The 24,879-nt window shown below is 44.1% G+C and overlaps 1 protein-coding gene across 3 annotated transcripts in view; it reads right to left on the bottom strand.

Annotated features, from left to right (window-relative positions):
• Window positions 1-24,879, bottom strand: part of GPR45 (G protein-coupled receptor 45) — an 84,585-nt gene that overhangs the window by 46,850 nt on the left and 12,856 nt on the right. The window contains exon 1 of one of the 3 annotated variants that reach the window (XM_035728740.1): window positions 2,663-2,723. The exons of the other annotated variants lie outside the window; for them this stretch is intronic. The gene's annotated coding sequence lies outside the window, so the exon portion shown is untranslated. Of the gene's footprint in view, window positions 1-2,662; window positions 2,724-24,879 lie in introns of those variants that run through there. 3 annotated transcript variants of the gene reach the window in all.

Here is a 24,879-nt window from a genome sequence, read left to right as displayed (position 1 = left end):
CTTCATTACAATCTGAGAAGTCAGCCAGAAGTAGTCTAATTCCTTTGTGTATAATCTGTTTTCTTTTTATCTCTTTCTCTGGATGATTTTAAGATCTTTTTAATTTCTTTTTTTTAAAGTAAGCTCTACTCCCAACATGGGGCTCAAAATCATGACCCTGAGATCAAGAGTCACATGCCCCACCAACTAAGTCAGCCAGGTACCCCAGTGACTTTAAGGTCTTTTATCTTTGGCATTTCTCTGTTATGACTAGTTACAGATGTCTTTTTTTTTTTAAGGTTTATTTATTTTAGAGAGAGAAAGTACACGTGTGGGGTGGGGAGGGGCAAAGAGAGAAGGAGAGAGAGAGAATCTCAAGCAGACTCCCCACTGAGCATGGAGCCCCAAGATCATGACCTGAACCGAAATCGAGTAGGACATTCAACTGACTGAGCTACCCAGGCGCCCCAAAATGTCTTTTTAAATATCCTACTTGACATTAGTTGGGCTTCCTGAGACCGAGGAAGCTAGTTTTCTCATCATTTGTAGAAATTCTCAAGCATTATGTCATCCAATGTTCCTTCTCTCTCATTCTTTTTTCTTCTTTTTGCAACCTTAGTTAGACATTTGAGAGGAGTTTTCTCCCTCTTTTTAAAAAAGATTTTATTTATTTATTTGAGAGAGAGAGCATGCTTGAGCAGGGGGAGGGGCAGAGGGACAAGCAGACTCCCACTGAGCTCAGAGCCCGACACGGGGCTCGAGCTCACGACCATGAGATCATGACCTGAGCTGAAATCAGGAGTTGGATGCTTAACCAACTGAGCCACCCAGGCTCCCCTTCAAAGCAAGATTCTAAAACAGGAGCCACACCGAAGTGACCAAAAGCCAACAATGAGACATTTCAGTATCTCAATTCCCCTGGTTTTTCCACCATTCATTCTAAGAAAAAGCTGTAGTACTAGGTTGACTTTACTAAAGCAATGCTCATAAGCTGGCTGACAACAGAATTAACAAACTTTGATTCAGTAAGTAGAATTCTACACCTGAAACTGGAAATATTAAGCCTACTCTTATATATACATATGATATATATTTGATATATATGATATACATATCACATATATATTACTTTCCTCAAGTAATAGCACCATGAATGGAAAGAGCCCTAAAATACAAATTCTCTGCAATTTAGCAAATGCAGGGACAATGCAAAGTCTAATATTAAACTTGAGACAGGCTAAATACTGCATAATTAGCACACTTGAACCAAAGGCAGAAGAAAAACATGCAATTAAATCTGAATACTTTAGGAAGAAATAAAGATGGTCCAATAATAGCTAAATCAACCAGAATGAGAGAGATTATAAAAAGCAACCTCCGATTGATTTCCCCATAGGATCTGAGACCAAATAGACCAAATTGGAAGAATGAGGGGAAAATACACCTACTGATACAAAAAAGTGAAGATGGTGTCATTTCAAAGAGCAAATGGTTGCTTTTCCAGCAGCACCCTTGAAGGCTGAGTTCCCTTATGGCTGGTAAGAACAAACAAACAAAAATGCGTGAAGTTTGGTTTACATGTGCACATTAAATAATAACTATGTGCAAAACCCGAGGTTAAGAGCTCTGGGGACAAAGGTGTAAGGGGCTTGGTCCCTGCACTGGTGCACTTAAGACCCTTGGGAACAGCCCCTTCAGTGAGAGAAAGGAAAGTGGGAACTAGAGCAGAATGTCTGAGTTACTCTGCATCACACAAGATCGGAGCTGTCTACACTTTTGCTGAGACAGGGGCTCACCACAAGGTCTGCTCAAAGGGCAATGAAAAGTGCTCCCGGGGTGGGGGGAACCTGGCCCAGCTCCCTTTTCAGTCTGCAGTACCCCCCCCAACCCTTCCTTCCAATTTAGTCATTGTTGGACTAGAGTAAGGTACGGAATCCCCTTGGCCTAAGATACTTTAATTATAATATTATTATTATTATTATTAGAGAGGGAGTGGCAGAGGGAGAGGGAGAGAGAACCTTAAGCAGGCTCCACACCCAGCGCAGAGCCCAAAGCAGGGCTTGATCCCAGGACCCTGAGATCACGACCTGAGCCAAAATCAGGAGTTGGATGCTTCACCAACTGAGCCACCCAGGCGCCCTGATTATAACCTTATTTAAATAGGCACAAATAGAGACATTGGAACGAACGACTTATGTTGTGGCTCTTACACAGCCGGAAAACCCAAGCAAACTACAAATTCAATACAGATCAAATGATCAAATTTTAGAAAATCAAAGGAAGAGCAATAAGCTTTCTGCCCATGCCAGTCCCCGGCACAAAGCAGACACATGATGCGGATGTGTGGAATTAATGCTGGAGAGTGACTTTACTGTTATCCTGAGGCTTTTGAACTGACTTTGTAAAGATGTAGGAAATGGCTGCAGCTGAAACCTTTGGTGGTGGAGCATCTCTGAGCTCTCTGGAGAGACAACAGAACTTTTCCTTGGGAAGGAAGGGGAAGGTGCTCAGCTTGGGGAGAAGTCTCCGCCTGGCCAAGAAGCACCCCAGAGGCAGGGACCTCTGCCAGTCTAGTTCCATGTACCCCCTGCCCCAGGGACAGTGTGGCACGGAGTGGAAGCTGAACCCATATCTTAGCCCTTCTGAGCTGCTATAACAAAGTACCAAAGAGTGGGTAGCTTACGAACAACAGAGATTTCTTCCTCATGGTTCTGGAAGCTGGAAGTCTGAGATCAGGTCCCAGCATGGCTGGCCCCTGAGAGTCCTCTTCTGGGTTGCAGACGTTTCCTTCATCCTCATGTAGTAGAAAGATAGGGAGAAAGGTATCAGGGTCTCCTTTTAGAAGGTGACTGATCCCATTTGTGAGGATCCTCCTTCATGACCTAATCACTGCTCCAAGGCCCCATCTTCTGATACCATCACACTGGGGGTTAGGATGTTCAATAGCTGTCCAAACACAGGGAGAAGAGAAAGAGCATCCCTTACCTGAAGCTTGGGCACCCAGAAGAAGTGAATAACTTGAACACTGAGGTCATTTCAATCATCCACTGGTTTCGAAATTCTGCTTCTAACTCCTTTGGCCTTCTTGTCTTTCTTGTAACAGAGAAAACGGAAAAGCTAAGCTCCCAGCAGTCCACCTGATTGCCAGGAAACGAATGGCCAAGCTGCTCCGGGAACCCTGTCCTCTGCAGTGATGGGCCCCGCCCTCGACCCCGGGCCCTACAGGGTTCAGGCAAGTGTTCTCAGAGGTGAGGTACCTTCTGGGGCTGGAAGATGAGAGGAGAGTGGGCAGAAGGTTTCTGTGGCTGGGGCAGAGCCCTGTGGACCCTCAGTAGGGACCTCTATAGCAACCTCCCCCACCTCAACTACACACATGCAATTCATAAGGCTTTATTAGGCCTTTTTATCTCTAGTAAATGTGCCCTACCTCCACTTCCTTCAAAATCTTCCAAGGCTCCCCACGGCACTCAGAATAAACCTCCAGAGCCCAACTCCCTGCCATATTCAGCCCCACCTCCCCTCACTTCTCGGCAGTCACGTAGCCCTATGTTTCTACCCCAGCGCCTCTGCATTATGGTTCCTTGCCTGGAATATTCTTGAAATGAAGCCATGGTTCACTCATTCACAACTCGGGTCAAGTGTCACCTCCACCAACCCCTGGCAAAAATCACATACCCCAGGTGCACTCTCTCTCTTTCCTATTCTGCTTTCTTTTCCTCAAAGCACACACCTCTCCTTAACCCTCTATCCTACATTTGTTTGTTCTTTGACTTCTTCTCTGCACACGCAATGCAAGGGGTGGGGCTTGGTCCTTTCCTACCCACCGTTGCCCCACGTGCCCAGAGTGGTGCCGGCTGGAAGTACCAGAATGATTAGTAGGTATGGACGACCAGATAAACATAGCTTCCCAGAGGTCAACACAGTGACTCTACCCAAAAGCATTTACCAAATGCTTCTGCAGAAGTTGTTGACTTAGCTAAAGGAATGCACATATCCAAGTTCACTCTCGCTGTTATAAAAATTAGCATTGAATAATAGCAGCCACCCTTTGTGGGGGACTTAGCCCACACCAGGCAAGAGGGATGCTATTTGCATGACATTTGTTTTTCACGAACACCTTACTAAGGATGTACACTGTTGGGCGCCTGGGTGGCTCAGTTGGTTAAGCGACTGCTTTCGGCTCAGGTCATGATCCTGGAGTCCCGGGATCGAGTCCCACATTGGGCTTCCTGCTCAGCAGGGAGTCTGCTTCTCCCTCTGACCCTCTTCCCTCTCGTGCTCTCTATCTCTCATTCTCTCTCTCAAATAAATAAATAAAATCTTTAAAAAAAAAAAAAGGATGTACACTGTCTCTGGGAGAGAAGGGGACACTGAAGGCCAGCAATCTTAATGACCTGCCATGGAGAAGCAGGACTCAGGACTGTCCAGGTGGGCAGCTGGGGGAGCCGGGGATGAGCTGGCAGGCAGCCTGTTTCTACAAGGAGGCTCTCCAGGAACCAGTAAATCTCCAATTGCCAGAAAGATTCCTAGCATTTCGGCTCTTTCCAGGGTCTGCGCAGAAAAAAATTGGAGTATAATTACTTGCTTCCTCCTCTCTCTGCTAAGAGGGCCCCCAGGGGAGGGATGGCTGGCTTTTCAGGGAACCCACCAGGCTCTGATGCTCACAGTGATTCCCAGCCTGAGCTGTACCCTAGAATCATCTGGGGAATTTAAAAAATACAGATGCTCAGGCCCCACCCCCTGACATTCTGTTCAGGTTGGCCAGGGGGTAGGTCAGGGCATTCTCATTTTTTAAAAAGTGCAACAATTATTTCCAATATGCAGGAGGGAACCATCAGAACCCCAGAGGAGATAGGAGGGAGGGGAGACCAGGACAGGGAGTGGAACCTTCATTTTTAACTAAAGACAGGATCGGAAGAAGTACTGATTTTTCTTTTTGCCTCAGGCTCCAATATGACCCAGCACTGTGAACCGTCCTACCTTTATTTAAACATTTTGATATTTTGCTCATTGTAGATTTTTTACATTAATTTGGATTTTTTAAAAAAATTTGCTTTAAAATATTATTTATGTTGATTATTTTTATGGGGACACCACCTTAAATTTTGTGGCCTCACCCAGGGGAAGGGAGTGGCCATTTATTGAGAGCCTGCTGCCCCTGGGCACTTGGCAAGGGCTTTGTACACTTCCTCTCAACAATTGTTCATTCATTCATTCATTCATTCATTCATTCACAACAGGTACCACTTATTAAGAATTCATGTGCCAGATTCACTCTGGATACTTTAGGACCATTTTTGTCTAATTTTCTCAAGGGGGATAGCATCAGACCATTCTGCAGATACTCAAAGAGGTTTGTTGAGGGACCTGCCAGCCTCAGAAAAGGATGTAACTTAGGTGTCTCCCTGGCCCTAAAGCTGTGCCCTTTCTGTTACAGTACACTGACTCTCCAGCTAGAAATGTTTGTTATTATAGCATTGCACCTGTCCAAGCCTTTAACATTATCTGTAATCTGTAAAAGGTGTTGTTAGCTCCATTTTACAGATGAGGAAATTGAGGCCCCCCAAATCACATGAGTAATAAATGCCAGGGCCAGGGTGATTGGTGTGCTTCTGTGCTGGTCCACACAGCAGGCTGCCTTGCGCAGATCCCTTTGCAGGAACCCTACACTTTTTTAATAGATCATTTTAATCCCTCCAGCTTCTGTTGGCCATTTACGTCTCTTCTATCTAATAGGACATCATGCAGCACATCACCTTCACTTCTTCCTTCTCACCTCTCCTTCTCACATCATTTGCCTAGGTTCTGGAGTCAGTGCTAGGCCAGTGCTGGGGAAATTGTTTCGACTGGGAAATCAAGAGCAGCAGAGGTCTTTGGGAGAATATGGTGGAAACAGGAAGAAGCTTTCTGTCAGCGGCCAGGCCCGGGTTGGAGGGGCCACAGCAGATTTTTTGTCAGGGCGGCTGGCACGCTGAGTCCCTCGAAGTTTCGACGGAGACACCTCTGCTGCCTTCTGTATCTCGCTCACCTGCGGCAGAGCTCAGGACACCAGCTCTCACTAGATCCACCTTCGAGGCACGATGAAGACTGTTATCCTGAGCGAACCCAGGGCTCTCTCTGAACAGGCGCACTAATGAAATGCCCTTGTTTGAAGAGGGAGTAAAACAGAGGCAAGGCCCACGTTTTTTTTTTTTTTTTTTAAAGATTTTATTTATTTATTTGAGAGAGAGAATGAGAGCCAGAGAGCACGAGAGGGAAGAGGGTCAGAGGGAGAAGCAGACTCCCTGCTGATCAGGGAGCCCGATGTGGGACTCGATCCCGGGACTCCAGGATCATGACCTGAGCCGAAGGCAGTTGCTTAACCAACTGAGCCACCCAGGCGCCCAAGGCCCACGTTTTGCCAGTGGAATTTCCCACAAGTGGTTTTGTAAAAGGAGATTATCTGAAGTGAATTTTATTTTTCCACAGGAATGATCCTGTTATTAACGCTATGATTCTCTCTCAGAGAAGCTGTGGATAGGACCAGCTTGGCCCAGCGAGCTGGAGCCTCCTCACCAGGCATCTCTTCTTCTAGCAACAGATATCGGGTTTGGTCCAGATATACCTGGGCATCTGGGCAGGTGAGCGGGGCCCTGGTTTGGGGGGCACATGACCCAGTCCTGGCCAATGCGATGTAAAGGGAGTTGGCCGGAGCACTTATGGGAAAGAGAGAGACGTGCTCCCATATAAACATCAAGCACAGCAAGGGCAGAAACAAAGCTATTTTGGGCCGTTGCGGCTCCACGGGACTGAAAAACCAGACAGGCACTGAGGAGAAGAGCAATGTGATGTCCTGGGGTATGCTAACAAGCGGCCAGTCCAGCCCTGGGCGGTGGACCTTTTGTTCCCTGAATTCATCAAGGGTCTTTATTGCTAAAACCACCTTTAGCTCAGTTTTCTCTTCCTTGAAGCCAAGCACACAAGTGATGGACTGGCCAGCACCTAGCTGCAAAAGTGAGGCTAGAGCTCTAATTAGCGATGTGTGGACCTTACAGCCTAGAGGGGTCTCTGGTTCATCCAGCCCAATGCCCTCATTTAATGTGTGAGGGACCTGGGGTCAAGGAGGCAGAATGCCTTGCACAGGTGCCCTGGCTGGGGAACTCGAAGAGGCAAGAGGTAGAACTACACTTTGAAGGGTCAGAGTGCAGACATTGCCCAAATCTGGTCTCGCTGCCCATCCCATTAGCTTTGTGCTTCAGCTAACCCCCAGCGCACCACACAGGACAGGAAAGCCTTTGGGGACGTGCCTGTCTGAACTCACACCCTCCTTCATGCTCCCTTGGGGCTCTTATACCATCCAGGGCCCTCCAGTCTTAGAGGGGAGCACTCTAATGAATTAATTCTCCCTAGGGTGGTCGGGGCGACCGAGTTACCACTTATGTTTTGTAAGACGCAGGTGCAAAGCTCAGGATAAAAGGAGTGACTTTCCTACAGCAGAATTGTAGGACTTTTGTTTGGAATCCCTTCCTAACACCACATCAGGCCCCGTGTATTCGGCCTTCAATGGCTTGAGGGGCAGCTTCTCAGGCCAGTTCATTTTCTTCCTGAGCCTGGAGAAGACAGGACCATCTCGTGCTTTCTGAGCACAGCCAAGGCAGCTATTGCAATACTTTGAGGAAACCAAAAGGTTCAGCCACCTGGACTCTCCTTTCCACTTTGGTCATTCAAAGCAGAAACAAGGGCGGGGGGTGGGGCGTGGCACCTGGGTGGCTCAGTAGGTTAAGCATCTGCCTTCAGCTCAGGTCATGATGTCAGCGTCCTGGGATGGAGCCCCACTCTCTCTCTCTCATAAATAAAATCTTAAAAAAAAAAAAAGCAGAAACAAGGCTTCAGTGTGCCAGGCACTGGGCCAGCATTCTCATAAACCTTTCCATTTATTCCCATGGTAATAGCTTGGAATATAAAGGGTTAATTTTCTTGTACAGTTGGGGGAACAAGGCTCAGATGGGAGAACCAACTCCCTGGAAGCCACATGCACTGGCTGAAGTGGCCTCACAGGAGAGGGAATCCTGGCCTGTCCGGGGCCAAAGCTCATAGGCTCTTTCCCTACAACTTCCTGTTCCAGAACGTGTGACGGATGCTGAGTTCTCTCAACTGGGTCCAGGCCACAGCTGCTTACAGAGGGCTGTGTGACACAAGGACAACAGATCCAGTACGACTGATAGTCTTCTATTTGTATGAGGCACAAAATAATACATCCACATATGCCGAGAAGCTCTAACCAGCTCAGGAAGGGTGAGAGCTAATGCGTGAGGGGAAAAGAAATACCTAATTCTCAACTTAAAATAGAGTGTTTCTTGGCTGGTGTGCTCATTTCCTAGGGCTGCCCGAACAAGTTCCCGCAGACTGGGTGTCTCAAAACAACAGAAATTTAGTCTCTCACAGCTCTGGAGGCTGGAAGTCAGAAATCAAGCTGGCACCAGGATCGGTTCCTTCTGGAGGCCTGAGGGAGAATCTGTTCTCTGCCTCTTTCCCAGCCTCTGGTGCTTGTCGGGAATCCTTGCTGTTCCTTAGCTTGTCCACACCTCACTCCAGTCTCTGTGTCTGCCATCATAGGGGCTTTGTGTCTGTGTGTCTCCGTGTCCAAATCTCTCTCCTCTTAGAAGGACATCTGTCAGTGGGTCAGCCCCACTCTAATGCAGGATGACCTCACCTTAACTTGATTATACCCAAGGAAACCTTATTTTCAAGTAAGATTGTGTTCATGGCCACCAGGATTAGGATTTCAACACATCTTTTGGGAGGACACATTTCAACACACAAATGATGGTATTGTGATTAAAAATATATTTAGAGTCTTTATATTTTTAAATAAATGCTGGAATATTTATAGATGGAAGGATGTGATGAGACATAGGGGGTTTGCTTCCAAATATTTTGAAGTGGGGCAACTGGGTGGGAGTCTAGATTGGCCAAGAGCTGATCACTGTGGAAGGTGAGTGATGTTGTACATGGGGTTTGTTATACATGTCATGGTTACCTATTGCTGTGTAAGACGTCACCACAAGACTTAGAGTCTTAGAACAGCAACACTCATTTTATTATTCTCTTTCAAGGTGCTAGAGGTTGACTGAGCTTAACCAAAATTGTGCTTGCTTTGTGTCTCTCCTGCAGTTACAGTTGTCAGAAGGTGGGTAGGCTGGAAACAGCTCAAGGTTCACTCACGCTCATGCCTGGTACCTGGGCTGCGAAGACTCCAGCATCTGGGGCTCCTTGGGCTCTTCTGCCTACTCTGTGTGTCTCTGTCTGTCTGTCTGTCTCTCTGTGTGTAGGATTCTCCCAGGACAGTGAAGTGTAGCAAAATATGCCACCCCAAAATATGCCACTTCGGCATAAGAATTATTTTGAGCTGAAAGCAATGAACAAAAAGCAGATATAAGAAAAGTACTTTGCACTCCTCGTATTTGCCTACAAGCAGGACAGAAATTTGTAAAGGTGTTTACCCTCCCCTCTCTAGCAGGAAGGACAGAAATTAATCACCAGAGACAACTCTCGACTCTTACTGGTCCAAAGATAGCACAAGAGGAATCTACATAAACTTTGCTAAAACTAGTCTTTATTTACCATCAGTTTCCCCAGAAATTTGCTTTCCCACACTTTGCTGCCCCTAGAAGCTCCAAATCCTTTTCCTTTGTCTTGCCATGTCTCTATAAAATTATTGGTCTTCACGAGGATGCCCAAGTTCAACCATGCCTTCGAGTGACTCATCCCTGAGTTGTCCCGTGTGTGTGTGTGTGTGTGTGCGTGTGTGTGCGTGCACTGCACATTTTAATAAACTTTTCTTTGTTAATCTGTCTTTTGTCAGCCTAATTTACAGGGCTCCAGCTAATGAACCGAAAATGGGTACAGGGAAAACTAATTTTTTCGCAACCCTACAACAGCTCCTAGGATTCCTTTTACAGGGGCTCCTGAATGGCTCAGTCAGTTGGGCATCTGCCTTTGGCTCAGGTCATGATCCCAGGGTCATGGGATCAAGCCCCAAGTTGGGCTCCCTGCTCAGCGGGGAGTTTGCTTCTTCCTCTCCTTCTGCCCTCCCACAGCTTGTGTGCTCTGTCTCTCTCAAGTAAATAAATAAAATCTTTTTTTAAATAAAAAGGGATTCTTTTTACAGTAGTCAGGGGTCCCGAGGTGCACATCCCAAGAGAGAAGCCTGGGCAGACTCTGTACTGCCTTCCCTCATCTGGCTTCAGAGTCCCGCAGCATTATTTCCATCATACTCTTGGGGCAAGGCAATCACCAATGTCCACGTGGGTATCAGGGGAGAAGGACATAGATAAATGAGAGGGATAGCAAATGACTTGCAGACATGTTTTTAAACAACCACAATACTGTTCTCTCTACTTTTGTCTATGTTCAACATGTTTCCATAATAACACACACACGTACCCACTAACAGAGATTTATAAAATGCTACTTGGGAAGTCCCTTTACTTCCTTAAATTAATTTCAAATTAAAGTAATGTAAAAGTTTTACAAAGAAAAAGGGGAAAAAAAAGAAATAGACTAGAAAAACATGTTTTCCCACCACCATATATCATGCAGAAAAATAAGCATTAATATCAAGATCTGGGGAAACCCAAATACTGTTTTCTTTTATCATATAGCCTGTAACTTTAGTTCTCTTTGCATAACATCTTTCAGCTCTGGGGTCCGAGAATGTTTGCCAATATATTTATATTCATATAAACTGCTATAGACGAAAGAATAAAAACTGTTCTTTCTTAGCCAGGCAGATATGGAGGTACCCTAGGGAAGCAGAAAGTGCCATGTGCAAGAAATGAATGAGAAGACTTTGCCATGAAGGGGCTCTACCAGCCAGGGGACCCCTCAGTGCTTCACTGGGGGTGCTGAGAGGGCTGGTGGGCAGAGAATGGGTGGTGGTTATTGGTGGAGCTTGCCAGGCATCTCCTGTGGGTTTCCAGTCACTCTGTAGTGTTGCCTTCTCTGCTCCCTTGAGGTTGGGTATGGCAAGCAACTTGTGTAGGCCCTCGAACTCTGAGTTGCACACTTCTGGGCTGATTTTAAGGGCAAGGTGGGTTGATATGCCCCTCCGCTCGTGGCCCTTAGCAGTGGAGCCTCCCTCAGGCTGGGTCCCTCCTTCATCCCTGAATGAAGGTGATCAAAAGAGCCCTGACCAATCTGTGGCGAACACGGAGCATGAACAGTAGTAACTCTTTGTTGCTCTATGGGGTTGCTACCGCAGCATAACGTCGTTCCTCCTGACTGATGCAGCAGGCATGGTCTCAGGGTTTGAGTCAAAACTCTACTCCCAACTGGGGGTTTGGGCAAGCGAGTTGCCCTCACTGAGTAAGACGTACATATCAATGCTACCAACAAGCTAAAGAAAATATTTATGAGGCTTCAGTGAAGGACATATGGGGGAGCAGATAGCACAGTGCTGGGCACATAGTAGGTGCTCAGTAAAAGCTCATTCTCTGATGTGCTGGTTCCCTTCAAGACCTCAGTTTCCCAATCATTAAGATGAGGTCCTGAGCTTGGATTGGATGGTCTCCAAGAGCTGTTCCTGCTCCCATTCTATGATAGACTTAAAGACTTTTATGCAGTTACATTGTAGAGTCTGACACTGGATTTGTCTTGACAATGATGGATTGTTTGGAGGAGGACACCAAATGCCCAGCCGGGCCTTCCTTCTTCTTGGAAGAGAGGCGGGATTGCTTCTCGGCCCTGAGAATCATTTATTATATTCATAAAACTGTTGGCAGTCCCTCTCAAATAAATAAGTGCTCAGAATCATTGGATGTCCCCATGAGGCTTCATGGATATACACCCAGAAGGTGACTGGCAGACCTTGAGGGAATCACATACGTTCATTTTTTTTTTTTTCCGGCTTCTGATTAGCCATTCCAGACATTGGCTGTTTATTTTTCACTTGCTTATGTGATTAGATCTGCTTGGCTGACTGCATTTTAAAGCTTCATTCTCAGTAAAACCGTTCTGCCATTTAATAAGCCTAGGGGTAGAGGATGGTTGCTGTAAATCGTAGGAAGCCAAGTTAAAGCTGACCCCCTCTCTTCCCTTCAACCCCTTTGTAGCATTTTCTTCTCCATCAAGCGCTCTTCCATGGCAACACCAATATTTGCAGACTCCTCCCCCAGCAGATTTTACAACCCGACATGATTCCTTTAAACAACAAGTAATTACTGAGCATCTAATTTGCACTGGGCTCAGCATTAGGTGCTAGGGTTCAGCGTGGGGTCTATCCCCATGGAGTATGATGGGAAAGAGACTTTTAATGGAACAATCAGCTAACTAATGGAAAGTGACAGGGCTGGTAAGGTCTGAGAAAATGATATCTATGGTGCAGAGAGGTCACAGCTGCGCAGGGCCGGTGGGGTCAGGGGAGGCCTCCCTCCCCACATGTGCACGTTCTCCAAATGTGTGCTTACACTTTCTGGCTTCTCGTTTGCGGATATGACACATTCCCTCCTTGTTGCAAGGATTCCCAAATCTTTACCCTTAACCCCCACTGGAGATTTCAGCTTGCATTTTCCAACTGCCGGTTACCTAACTTGTTATCCTTTGTAATAATAAAATCACACATATATCAAACACCATGTGCAGGTTTTATATATATTTATGCAATTCTTATGAGTCCTCTTATTATTCCCATTTTATTTTTGAGGACACTAAAGTGCAAAGTTGTTATAATACCTGGTCAGTGTCACATGACTTAGAAGTGGCAGAATCCAGATTTGAACTCCGAGCTCTGATCCCAAGCCTGGGTCCTTCACTGCCCACCCACGTGGCCCTTGGCAGCTCATATTAAAATGTCTAAAACCAATCTCTTCTTCCTCCTCTTATCCACTCCCCCTATCAGAGATCTGTCCTTCTTTCTGATTTTCCTATATGTGACATCTTCACTCTCTCAGGTACTTGCACTTGACACCTGGAGTCATTTTTGACTCTCGCCCTGCCTCCTCCACTCTGTCTAATTACTTGCTGAGTTCTGTGACTACTCCCTTGCAAAGTCTTCTATTTTTTTCTTTTATTTTTTTTAAAGATTTTATTTTTTTAAGAGAGAGAGAATGAGAGATAGAGAGCACGAGAGGGAAAAGGGTCAGAGGGAGAAGCAGACTCCCTGCTGAGCAGGGAGCCCGATGTGGGACTCGATCCTGGAACTCCAGGATCATGACCCTGAGCCGAAGGCAGTCACTTAACCAGCTGAGCCACCCAGGTGCCCTCCCTTGCAAAGTCTTCTAGATCACTGCAATAACTTCCATGTGACCTGCGTTCAGCCTCGCTTCTTTCCAAATGATCCCACAAATGACATGCAACATTTGTCCTCCTAAGTGCTGGGTCTGTTGGGTTCCTCCCTTAATCAAGGGCCTATGACTTCCTAATGAAAATCACAAATCGTAAGTCCAACTATCCCCCCCGAGACCTCTCCTCTGGGTTGCCCTGGAATTCACCCATGGGCACCCAAAACTCAATATGCCTCAAACCAAATCACACCTTCCGCTACAAAGATTTCCCTCTCAGCCCCTCGATTCTCCCTTTTTCTGTCCCTAGAGTGTTAGTTGGGCACAGGATAATGTTTCCCATTTTCCTGGCAGTGAGGTATGGCCACGTGACTAAGGTCTAGCCAAAGATATGTGAGCAAAAGGGATCTGGGAAACTTGTGGGTCATGACCATTAGGAAAGAGGTATGCTCTCCTCCCATTTCACTAGAGCCAGTGGACTTGGTGGTGAGCCCTCATGGACCATGTCGATGACAAAACAAGGTAGAGGGAACCTGTGTCCCAACACCATGGAGCTACCATATTAGTTCTGAACTGCTTACACTTCCATATCTATGTGGAAAATCAGTAAGTTTCCCTTTTAAGTCATTTTGTGTGTGTCTTGTAGGGGAGGGACGTATTTTTTTCTTCTACCCTTCTGAGCATTTGACTGGGACCCCAAGACAAAAGACAGATTAACAAGAGATGAGCTTACAAATGTATTTAACATACGTTTTACATTATACAGGAGCTTGCATAAGGAAAGGAAGACCAGAAGAAATGGTTAAATCTGAGTGTTTTTATGCTAGGTTTGATGAAGAGTGGAAGGTCGTGGAAAAATATGATTGGACAAAGGGTATGAGCCAAGTGTACTAAACTGGGGGACACTTAGCAAGGCCTGTTCATTCAGATTCCTGTGTCTGTCCCTTTATCTTCCAAGATGAAGCTGCTCTTTTCCTCTGAGTCTAGGGAGGGTACTTCTCACATGAGGGTTTTCTGACATGTTTCAGGGAAAGGTCAGAAAGTGCTTCTTGTGCATGTCATTTCTTCTGCTTGAAATATTCAGTATGTCAAAGAGCCATAATTTGAGGTATTGTCCTAAACCCCATCACTGTGTATTTCATTTTGGTCTTTATTTAAATATCCAAATCTATATCTTAAAAATATATGTCCCTTCCCCTCCCCTCATCCAAATCCCTCCTATGATAATGACACACCATACCCAAAGCTGCTTACACCAGAAATCTGAGTGCCACCAGCTGACTCCTTCTTTTTTTCACCCTCTACCTCCAATTCCACTTCTAAGTATTTCTCAGACCTGTGCCTCTTTTTTAGCTTTACTGCCTCAAACTTAGCACACCCAATCTTTACCAGTTTCTGCCGGCACCCTGGTTATCAGGTCCTCTTCAGTCCACCTTCCCCAGGCTGCCAGATTGTTCTAGCAAGCACCCTGGGCCATGAAACACCTCTGCTCAAAACCCCTCAATGACCAAACCCAGAATGCTGGACAAATCACCTGTTCTTCTTAATAAATAAGTGCCAGGGCCAAGAAGAGACAGGAGTAACCCTTTGGATATAATAAGACTTAAGGGCTTATCAACTAAGTGCAATTGGTAAATTCTGTTTGGAACCAACACACCACTCTTAAAAGATGTCTCTGAGCCAATTAGGGAAATCTGAAAACTGGCTGAATATTAGATGATATTTGGAGTTATTGTTAATTTTTTAAAAAGATTTTATTTATTTATTTCAGAATGAGTGTGATCAAGAGAGAGCACTCGAGCAGGGGCAGAGGGAGAGGGAGAAGCAGACTCCCCGTTGAGCAGGGAGTCCGACGCGAGGCTCGATCCCAGGACACTGGGATCATGACCTGAGCTGAAGGCAAATGCTTAACTGACTGAGCCACCCAGGCATCCCTATTGTTAATTTTTAAATTGTAATAATGGTATTATGGTGTGTTTACAAAGTGTCCTTTTCCCTGAGAGATACATACTGAATACTGACTAAAATGAAATATCTGGGGTTTAGTTTAAAATAATCCAGGGGGTGGGGGGGGCGGGGCAGTGGAAAAATATAAATAAGACAAGATTCGCTATATATTGATACTGTCCAATGTCAATAAGGGGTATGAGGATGTTCGTTACACTATTCTATTTTTTTGTGTGTTTTAACATTTTCATAGTACATTTCTTTTAAATTAAAAAAGCAAGTGTGCAACAAAATCTACTATCTTCATGGTTAAGTACAGCAGGTGCCCTACAAGTAAAGTGCTGCAGGCTGCCATGCCTCATCCCTAACCTCTGGACTCCTGTCATTGCCCATACCCATCTGGGCCTCCAGCCTCGCCAAACCCATTGCTTCTCCCAGGACTTTGCAAACATTCTCTTACCTACTAGGAACATTCTTTCCTGTGCTCACTCAGTGACTCTGTTGGGCTTTGTGTGCCTTTCCGTGACCCACCCCAACCCGATCACCCCCACAGTGTTTAGGGCTCTATCCTCTCCTCCCAGAGTGTCCCAACACACCTCAAATAGAACCCCCTCCACACAGTTCTGAGTCCACTTGCTTTCTTCTGTCTCTCCTTCTAGAGCCTCAGTTCCTTGGAGATGGCAATTATGACCTCTGAATATTGTCCCCAAAGGGCTAGCACTGTCTTGGTCTATGCTGGGTGTTCAATACATGAACAGAATGAGTTCAAGAGAAAAAGGCTAAGCCAAGTAAACCATTGCTTCTACCACAGATAAGTGTGCAGGGTAAGTGTGTGATATGGTTCATTCTGAAGAAATGTAGGAGGGCTTCCTGGTTGTAAGTTAATCACCTCTGGTAATCACAAAGTAGGGGGAGGGGTTCCAACCTGGTGTTCAAAATAGGACAACTGGTCCAAAATGGAGTCACTCATGCTAAGCTCCACATCACTAAACTAAGATTTAACTTCATTACAGTTTCAGCCTCTTCCAGAAGTGTAATCTTAAACCAATCAGGACTCAACTGATCAGCACGAGTTAAGTAATCTGCCTGACAGACCCCTGTGATCCCCTAAAGGAAGGTGACCTTGCCACAGCCAATCTTTTTGCTAGTGTAACTTCTTTCTTCCTGTTCCCTTCTGCCTATAAAAGTCTCCCATTTTCTACAGGTCCTCAGAGCTCCTTTCTCTCTGCTAGATGGAATGCTGCCCTCTTCATAAATTGTTGAGTAAAGCCAAAAAGATCTTTAACTTTTACTGATTTGAATTTTGGGTTTTAACAATGGGGACAACATTGTTCTAAAAAAGACACTAAGCAGGGCACCTGGGTGGCTCAGTCAGTTAAGTGTCCAACTTTTGGTTTTGGCTCAGGTCACGCTCTCAGGCTGGTGAGATGGAGCCTGCTTTTGGCTCCACGTTCAGTGCGTGCTCAGTGCTGAGTCAGCTTGGGATTCTTTCCTTCTTCCTCTCCTTCCCTCTCTGCCCCTCCCCCTGTGTGCACACCCTCTCTCTCTAAAATAAATAATAAAATCTTTTAAAAATACACTAATCTTGGTTGCCAAACTTCTTTAGATGTGAGAACAGACCACAAAAATGTCTCTGCAAGGAATTTGTTTTTCCAAAATGAAGACTAGCAACTTTCCCTCCTCCTGGAAGCCCCGGGTCACCATGGGCCTTATAACAGGCAGGTGGCCTATCTGTCCTCTTTAACGTGAGCCCTCTGGACAGGGTTAGCACCTCTATTCTGTTCTGTCAGCAGAAGAAAACTTCCGAAGAGCAAGGATGGGAGGCTTCCACCCTCTGGGAGTCTGAACTATAAATATCTGTGGAGACAGATTTCTCCATAGGGAATAAAAGTGGAGAAATTTGTGATTAAAAAATATGGATGGGACTCGTATCTCTTCGGCGAAGAGGATTCCAATTATCCTCACTTGCCTTTGGGCTCCACAGGGCAGGCTGTTTATAATTTCCTATAAATCCTTTAAGTCTGCAGCCAAGTTCTCCCCTCATATTTTGCCACGTCCCTTTGCTTTTTCATGGGGGTGGAAATATCACCTAGAGAAAGCCACTCCATTTCCTTCCTGCCCGACTAAAAGGAAACAGAAAAACAAAGCGACCAAAGATGCCATGTCTTGCCTCTGTCTCTTCTCGGATTTGGGACTTGAGAATGAGGAGATTACATTGAATTCTATGAGGCAAAAACGTTATTTCCTGGATGCAGGTCAGTGGCCAGTTGTGACTAGTTATGGCTCTCTTGCTGGTGTGCTGGGCACACGGATGCAGCCCTGAATGAAACCCACAGAGCCCATCCTTGGAGCTTACAGTAACGTGGGGGAAATCAGGCATTGATCAATGTGGCAACAACAGCTCTCCCAAACCAACCCAAGTATCTGCAGACAATCAGTGAAACGACACGTTAACCCATGCCTGACCATTCTACCCCAAGAACACTCCGTTCAACCTAACTGACTGATGAATCTGTTTTGCACAAAGTTGACCGACCGCCACAAGACCGAATAAGACTAGAAAAAACCGGAAAGAAGTCCTGCAGCTTCAAAGAAGGACCGCGAGATCTCCCCACACGGCTCACAGTCGTGCCGCCATCTTTTGTGCATACGACGCAAGTGCCCGGATGTTACTGGGTGGCGCCTGCGCAGAAGCAGTGAGGTCTTCCCTCTTACTTCACCTTTCCCAATGTCCAATCACCTCCATCCACCTTCCAGATCTCCACCCCCTCGTAAAATCCCATAAATGCTCAGCTCCCCTTATCCTGCAGGAGGCCAGTTTTTAGAAATTTCCTCCCTGCGGTGCCGTGAAACCCTTTATCTCTGCTGCAAGAACCCTGTCTGTGTTTGGCTTACTGCTCATCAAAAAAGTGACCCTTGCCCTGTGACATTTGGAAATAAGTCATGGAAGAAAAAGGAAGCTACAAATTATGCCACGCTTCCAGGGACGAGCTCGGTTTTCCATCCTTCCCTGCCACCAGCTCTTTTATCATGGCGCACCATGAACGTCTGAGGAAGAAATACGTGGATAAAGGAGATGATGCCTTGCAAAAAATAGAAATCGTTTTTTTGTCCACGGGGCCTTGGTCATGGGGTGTACCACTAGTCTGTTATTTAAATTAGGAATCCCCTAACAAATAACTCCACCCTTAAACTGCGATGTCCACAACAAATGTCACGTATAGGGGGTGGGGGTGTAAAGGGCTATTTATGGAGCATATGCTACATGCTTTACAAATGCTATTCTGTTTAATCTTATAGCAGCTCTGTAAAGCATTTTCCGTTTGATCCCTCTTCTACAGATGAGCAAATAGAGGCTAAAACTGCTTACATAACTCCTGCAAGATCCCACAGAGAGAAGGGGAGAAGTGCTGTAAGGATCCACATCCAGGTCTGAGTTCAAAGCCCTGCTCTTTTTAGAATGTCATGGCTTTTCAGACTTGCTGCAGCAGGACGAGAAAGACAAGCTTGACTGAGATGTTCCTTTGCTAAAATCAAATAATAATTTATAATGATAGCCTTTTTCCAATTTGCACAAAAAGTTAATTGAGAGAATTTTCTTAATTTCATGTTTTTCTCCTGCTATTATTTCCTAAGCTTTGGGGCCTGCTACCCCCTTATCTGAGAGTGACATCAGCTATCCTAAAAGGAAGGAAAATTAAACAAGGATAATTAACAGCTATTCATGCTTCATTCAGTAGATTTTATTTTAATTTGGAATGAATGCTCCCAATTTTGATTTTATATTGAATTTGTGTTCCAAGAGCCTTGGGGGATCACGGGAGAGTTACATGCACAAAGTTCATTAAAAAGGTGTTTGGATTGGGTGTCCTGAGGAGGGCTGGCCATCTGAGGGAGAACATCAGGATGAACCCAGCTCCAAATCAGCAAGGACACCCCAGGGGCGATGAAATTAATTTCCTATTCAGAAATAGCTTGTCATGTTCCTTCCTCACCTTCAGCAAGTAGATTATCTACACTGGTTTCTATTAGGAACAGAAACAATCTTTGGTCACTCAATAAATCACTGATTTCCCACAGAAGACATGTCTCTTTCATTAAAGAAGGAGGGAAATTAGGCCACTGCCTCAGAGCTATAGAACAGTATTGTTATGCTGCAAACAATTATATAAAAGCCAGGTCCCACTGAGAAGCAACCTCCCAGGACAATAAGAAAGGAAAGAAATAAAGAGCTTTTGAAAACAATCAGGTCTGAGGCTCTGTTGCCCTGCTGAGGAGCCAATTTCTTCCTTCCTACAGCCATTTATTCAGTTACCCTGATATTTACTTATCCAACATTCTTTCAGCCCCTCACTGTGCTGTGTAGCACTTTACTTGGCCCCAGGATGAATAGAAACTTCCTACCACCGGGAATTTTGTAGTCTGGTGGGATACAAGAGTGGTAGAGAGAATTTACATGACACTGTGCCCCCACAGGCTCTGCTCAGTGGTAAAGGGGCGTTGTGTGGGCACCACAAAGGGGTGTGGGACCCACTGAGAAAAGATGTCATATTTCCACATAGTAATGATGCTCCCCCAAGTCTCCAGATTTGATATAAGCAACAAAAGAAAAAAACAGCTAGATTGGACTTCATCAGAATTTAAAACTTTTGTGCATCAAGGGACACTATCAACAGAGTGAAAAGGCCACCAGTGGAAAACATTTACACAACATATATCAAACAAGGATTTAATATCCTGAATATGTAAAGAACTCCTACAACTCAACAATAAAAACGAACAACCTGATGCACAAATGGGCAAAGGACCTGAAGAGACATTTCTCCAAAGAAGATACAGAGATGGGCAATAAGCATATGATAATGTGCTCAACATCACTAATCATTAGTGAAAGGAAAAATCAAAACCACAATGAGATGTCACTTCACACCCATTAGAATGGCTACTATCAAAAGAGAGAGACAGAGAGAGACAACCTTGTGCATGGCTCATGGGATATAAAATGGTACAGCTGCTGTGGAAAGCAGTATGGTGGTTCCTCAGAAAGTTAAATGTAGAATTATCATATGATCCAGCAATTCCACTTGTAAGTATAGACCCCCCAAAATCTGAGAGCAGAAATCCAAGCAGATATTTATACACCCACATTCATGGCAGCATTAGACTGGACTATTCAGCAAATATTCACTTCCTATCCCCATCCACTAGGAGTGGATCACTCTTCCCCACCCTTCATGTTATTTGTCGTCACTGTTTTGCAAGAGAATTTTAGCAGACATGAGCAAGCAGAGGCTTAAAACAAGCTCTGGAGGGGCACCTGGGTGGCTCAGTGGGTTGAACGTCCGACTCTGAATTTCGGCTCAGAGCATGATTTCGGGGTCCTGAGATTGAGCCCTGCACTGGACTCCCCACTCAGCAGGGAGTCTGCTTCTCTCCCTCTTTCTCTGCTCTTCCCCCCTGCTCTCTCTCTCTCTCTGAAATAAATAAATAAATCTTTTTAAAAAAAGTGCTCTGGAAATCTGCCTTGAGAAGATGTGTCCAGGGTAGCTGTGGCCCTCAACCTGGACCCCCAGATGAACACAGGTGGGGCAGATCCAAACCCCAAACTACCTGATTAAGAACACTGACTTACACAGTTCTGCTAAAGAAATGAGACTCAGAAATGAAGTGGTTTACCTAACATAATATACCTAACTAATTTATTGCAGATCTGGTTCTAGAATCCAGTTGTTTTGATGTGCAATCCAATAGTTTGAAAACCCTTGTTTTCTCTGGGCTTCAGGAAGCTGCGCCTATGTTAATATCAATTCTGCCCCACTGACAACCCAGAGCCCACATTCTTCCTGCTAGCAATTCTTCTTCCTCCTCCTGCCTCATAAATCCCCTTATTTTCTCTTTTCTTTCCCCTCTCTCCCTTAGCAACCACAGTACGGGCCTGCAGCTTAATTTAGCCTCATTTTGGGTTCAGATGCTCTCGAAATTCAGGCCAGTACTGCAAGCTGTCCGTTCACATCTCCATCCAGTGATCACACTAGCTCCTCCAGCTCAGTGTGCTCCCCATCAAATGCTATCTTCTTCTCCAAACAGCTCTTCTTCAGACTTCTATATCTCTTTAAAATATTTTTTGTGGCGCCCCCCGGGTGGCTCAGTCAGTTAAGTGTCCGACTCTTGATTTTGGCTCAGGTCATGATCTCAGGGTCGTGAGATCGAGCCCCACGTGGGCTCCATGCTAAGCGTGGAGCCTGCTTGAGACTCTCTCTCTCCCTCTCCATCCCCCCCTCCACTTCCCTGCTTGCTCTCTCTCTCTCTTAAATATACATATATATATATATACATACTTTTTATTTTTGAATAATGTACAGATTCACAGGAAGTTATAAAGACAGTACACAGAAGTCCTTTGTACCCTTTACCCAGTCTCCCCTAGTGGTTACAACTTACATGGCTATAGTATAGGGTCAAAACCAGGAAACTGACATTGAAACAGTGGATGTGTATAGTTCCCTGTCATTTTATCACATGTGTAGACTCCTGTAACCGTCACCGCAATTAAAATACAGAACTATTCCAGCAACACAAATATCTGCCCCAGACTACTCCTTTATAATCACACCCAGCTTCCCCCTCCCTTCCCCATCCCTAACCCCGGCAACCATTAGATTATTCCCCATTTCTATACTGTTGAGCATATTATTCAAATTGAATCATATAGTATGTGATCTTCAGAGATTGGCTTTTTATGTTTTGGCATACGAGTCCCTAGAACAATGCTATGAACAATGGTGTGCAAGTTCATGTGTGGATATGTTTTCATCACTCCGAGATAAAGGTTGCGGGGATGTATAGTAAGTGTATGTTCAGTTTTTTGTTTTTTAAAATTTTTTCTTTCAGTTTTATTGAGATATAGTTGCCCTACAGCACTCTATAAGTTTAAGGCATGCAGCATAATGACTTGACTTACATACATTACAAAATGATTGCCACAATAAATTTAGTTAACGTTCTTCATCTCGTGTATTTACAAAAATAATTTTTTTCCTTGTGATGAGAACCTTTAGGATTTATTCTCTTAGCAACTTTCAAATATACTACAGTAGTGTTAACTACAGTCATCATTTTATACATTACATCCCTAATAGTTATTTGTCTTATAACTGGACATTTGTACCTTTTGGCCACCTCATCCAATTCTCTCACCCCTCAAGCCCTCATCTCTGATAATCACAAATCTGATCTCTTTTCTTTTAAAGATTTATTTATTTATCTTTAGAGAGAGAGAGAGAGCACACAGTGGAAGGGGCAGAGGGAGAAGGAGAGAGAATTTCAAGGAGACTCCCCACTGAGCACAGAGCCGGACGCAGGGCTTAATCCCATGACCCTGAGATAATGACCTGACCAAAACCAAGAGTTGGACGCCCAACTGACTGTGCCACCCAGGTGCCCCCGATCTCTTTTCTGAGCATAAATAAATAAATACACACACACACGCATTCACTGATGAGGATATATTTATGGCAGATAAGCACATAAAAAAACATATATATATAAATATATATATATAGGTTAGATCATATAGTATCAAACAGTATTTTTGTCTTTCTTTGTCTGGCTTATTTCACTTACACTTAGTTGTTAAAGAAACTACAAAACTGTTTTCCAGAGTGGCTGTGACATTTCACATTCCAATCAGCAGTATACGAGAGATACATTTTCTCCACCTCTTGCCAGAATTTGATACTGTTAATATATTTTAGTTATCTGTTTTGATAAGGGTGTGGTGATATCTCATCAGAGTCTTAATTTGCATTTCCCTGATGGTTTGTGATGCTGAATATTTTTTCAGTGCTTATCTGCCATAAATATAGCCTCTTCAGTGAAATGTCTCTTCATGCAGCTTGTTTTCTAGCAAGATTGTTTTTTATACTGTTGACTTTTAAGAGATCTTTATACCTGCTAGATAAGAGTCCTTTGTCAAATGTGTGGTTGCAAATATTTTTTTTTCCTGTCTGTAGCCTGTCGTCAGTTTTTCAACAAGGTCTTTTGCAAAGTAACATTTCAATTTTGACGTAGTCCAATTTATTGATTTTTGTCTTTTATGAATTGCACTTTTGGTGTCATATCTAAGAACGCTTCACTGAGCTCTCCTATGTTTTCCTCTAAAAGTTTTATATAATTTGATGCTTTACATTGAAATCTATGATCCATATTGAGATAAAATTTTGTGTAAAGTGTGAGTTTTTAAGCCAAGATTCTTTTTAAAAATATTCAATTGCTCTAGCACCATTTGTTGAAAACACTATCCTTTGTTGCACTGCTTTTGAATCTTTGTCAAAAATCAGTGTTGAATGGGATGCCTAAATGGCTCAGTTGGTTAAGGTCGGACTCTTGATTTTGGCTCAGGTCATGATCTTGGGGTCGTGAGATCAAGCCCCATGTTAGACTCCACACTCAGTGTGGAGTCTGCTTAAGACTCTCTCTCCCTCTCCCTCTGCCCCTACCCCCCATGTGCACTCTCTTGCTCTCTCTAAAATCAATCAATCAATCAATTAATCTTTTAAAAATTAGTGCTATACTTGTGTAGGTCTCTTCCTGGGTCTTCTACTCTATACCACTGATCTATGTGTCCGACAGGCTTACATTTTCACACCTGTATACTAGTCTTCAAATTGGGTAAACTAATTCTGCCCATTTTACTGTGTTTTTTTCCCCCCAAAATTGTTTTAATTATTGTAGTTCCTTTGCCTTTCTGTATAAATTTTAGAATAATTCTGTCTATATCCACAGAAAATCTTCCCGGGATTTTGACAGAAATTGTATTAAACATGCATATTGATTTGGGAAAAATAGTCATTGTTAATAAGTTGAATCTTCCAATTCATGAACACAATGTGTCTCTCCATTTATTTAGATTTTCTTTCATTTCTTTCATGGGCTTTGCAGTTTTCAGTGTATAAGCTTGGTATATGGTTTTTTGTTAAGATCGATGCCTAAGTATTTTATTTTTTTGAGTGACTATAAATAGTCTTGTATTTTTTATTTTAGTTTCCAAGAGTTCTTCTCTACTGTGTAGAAATATAAATGACTTTGGTTTGTTAATTTTATATCCTGTGATGTCACTTATTAGTTCCAGTAATGATTTTGGAGAATTTGGGGGGATTTTTTTAATGTAGCAAATGATGTCATCTGCAAATAAGGGCAATTTTGTTTCTTCCTTTATGATCTGTATGCCTTATATTCCCTTTCTTGCCTTATTACCTTGGCTAGAGCTCTCACTGCTATGTTGAATAGGCATGGTGAAAGTAGACATCCTTGCTCCCAATCTTAGGGCAAAAGAACTCAGTCTTTCACCATTAAGTGTGATGTTAGTTAGAGAGTTTTTGTACATGTCTTTGTCAGGTTGAGGATGTTCCCTTCTATGGCTTCTTTTCTCAGAGTTTTGATTGTGAATGGGTATTAGACTTTGTCAGACATCTTTTCTGCATTAATTGATACCATTATGTGATTTTGCTTCTTTAGCCTGTTAATATAATAGATTACATTGATTGGTTTTCATATATTGAACTAGCTTTGCATATCTGGAATAAAGCCCACTTAGTCATGATATATAATTCTTTTTATATATAGTTGAATTCTAATTCTGTTGCTAATACTTCATAAAGGAATTCTGCACCTGTATTCATAGTGTTTGGTTTTC

The sequence above is a fragment of the Zalophus californianus genome, chromosome 8 (genome assembly GCF_009762305.2).
Source record: "Zalophus californianus isolate mZalCal1 chromosome 8, mZalCal1.pri.v2, whole genome shotgun sequence".
In the NCBI taxonomy this organism is placed as follows: Eukaryota; Metazoa; Chordata; class Mammalia; order Carnivora; family Otariidae; genus Zalophus; species Zalophus californianus.
Note: the sequence above shows the minus strand (reverse complement) of the source record. Positions and strands in the feature narration are given on the sequence as shown.